Source organism: Rutidosis leptorrhynchoides, chromosome 10, assembly GCF_046630445.1.
Source record: "Rutidosis leptorrhynchoides isolate AG116_Rl617_1_P2 chromosome 10, CSIRO_AGI_Rlap_v1, whole genome shotgun sequence".
In the NCBI taxonomy this organism is placed as follows: domain Eukaryota; kingdom Viridiplantae; phylum Streptophyta; class Magnoliopsida; order Asterales; family Asteraceae; genus Rutidosis; species Rutidosis leptorrhynchoides.
The window spans coordinates 235859767-235862249 of record NC_092342.1 but is presented as its reverse complement, the minus strand read 5'-3'; positions in this window follow the sequence as shown (position 1 = coordinate 235862249).

Sequence of the window (2483 nt, the reverse complement as noted above, 5' to 3'; positions counted from 1 at the left end):
AATGCCGAAATTATTGTTACCTCGGAGAGAACATAAATGGAGAAACAACCCAAAACGTTAGAATTTATTTAAAATGGAATAGAGGAGAATAAAAAGGCAAAGAAAAAAATAAATAAAAACCAAGTGTGGGGAGAATATACCAAGTTATTCAATTAAAAATTGTATGTCACATGTTTCTGTAAAGTTATTGCAGGTGCTTTTGTTTTGGACTAAATTAACTATTTTACCCGGTAAATTGTAATATAAATGGAAGAAAAGATGGATCTACATGATGAATCAATTCCATCATTAAAATGAAATAAAGTCTTCAGAAAAAGACACGCACTTCTTGATTTAGGTCAGGAAGTTGTCGTCCAGACCAGCTGTAGGTTGACGAAAAATCTAGAAAAGTCATCTCTAAAATTAGCAGGAAATCCACGGACCTCAACATCAAACAGGGTCGCCAAGTGGTCAGACTTATCCTAACCATGAGAGGATCTGTCTCGTAAAATGGGGAGGGCGCCGTGTAAATTAGCTTGATAAGACTAATGAATCAGACCCCCAGAAAGGATAATCTCCTTAAAGATCAAAAATCAACTTTTAAGCCTGATATTACTCAATCCTTGAGATTGACCTTAAAGATTGAGAATTAAAAACTCATGAAATTCGATGATATCTAAACTCGAGCTTGAACGAGAAAATATTTTGATCAAATTACAAACCGATTTGTTTTCTGAAAACCTATTTTCAATGCGTTCATTACCATTGAACGTAAAATCCTAGGAATTCACCTGGAATTCATTAGGTCACCTGAACCAAATTGGGTGTCAACCGTAAGAACGGTGGTTGCATAGCATGGTCGAAGACAGGACCTTGTGCCAGACCGAAAAACTATAGGGTGATCTTTACTATTGCTCCTACAAAGGATAGTAATTGCATCCGACACGATATAGACCATAATCAAAAGCATGTCACGGGACATTGCCTTAACAGTTGCTTGTTCAACGCTTGACTTTACAACCGGACGGTAGTTTACCGAAAGGTATTATACGGAGCAAATATACTGGACGTGTTGCTTTCCCAATAAAAGGTTAGCAAGTGGGTGAAACAAAACCATAAGTTTTGAGCTAAAATTTTCAAATCTGAAATCCACCAAACCCACAAAAACAATTTGCAAACACCGGTGAAGGGTTATTCCGGAAAACTTATCTAGGATAAAATCTAGAATGAATTTTCAAAAGATCAAATGTTTTCATAAAGATCCAATTTCCTTAAAGGATCTAAATTTTTATAAGTCATGTGAGACTGTAAACCACATCGTTACTATCATTGTTTATACCGCCGTATCAAAATCACTTATGTATAAAGTGTGAAGAATAAAGAAGTGATTCTAGTGTGATTTAATTTCAAGTTCTGTATTGCTTGAGGACAAGCAACGTTCAAGTGTGGGGATATTTGATAGTGCTCTAAATGAACATATATTTAGTATCAATATCCTTCCAATATGTAAAGCTTTTAGTTACTATTGTTTTATTTTCATGTAATAATCGTTTAAATAAATAAGTGCGAAGACAAAAGAAGAAAACAACGATTTGAAGACGCAAATGACCAAAAATCTCAAATATACAAGATACAATCCAAGTGGTTCCATTTATTGATAAGGAACGTCTAAAAATTACAAGAGTATAAGTCGCGGAACGCAAAGTACAAGATATCTAAGCATACGAAAAGGCGTTCGAAAATCCAGAACTGAGACATGAACCAACTATCAATGTACGACTCAACGGAGCTAAAATTACAAGTCAACTATGCACAAAAATATAATATAATATATATATATATAATTCATAATAATAATAATATAATAATAATAATATAATATAAATAATAATTCTCCGTATGAATCTAACTTTGAAGAATTCAATCATCCAAATCAATATGGACAACATTCAATCACGGACATCAACAAATTTTCAAACTTGGAATACTGATTACTTTTGCTATAAATAGACGGAGGAATCAACACCAATGGACACACCTTTTTCAATCTTTCTTTCTCCCTATATGTAATTTATATTTATAATTTTATGTTAAAGTTAAGATTAATAATAATTGGGTTATTGTAAGAAATGTTTTACGGGTTTTAAAGTCGAAACTCTGTCCGTGTAACGCTACGCGAAAATAATCACTGTAAGCTATGTTCTTCCTTTTTAAATTAATGTCTCGTAACTAAGTTATTATTATGCTTATTTAAGTCGAAGTAATCGTGATGTTTGACTAAATATTAAGATGGGGTTATTGAACTTTGGACCATAATTAAGGTTTTGGCAAAAGACCGACACTTGTGGAAATTGGACTATTGACTATTAATAGATGGGGGGTATTGTCTAATTGAGTGACAACTCTTTGGAGTCTGTCGAACCTATCTTCAAATTAATTAATCTAATAATTAATAATGATTATGGTTATCCTATTTAGTGACGTTCATATGGAATATATTATAA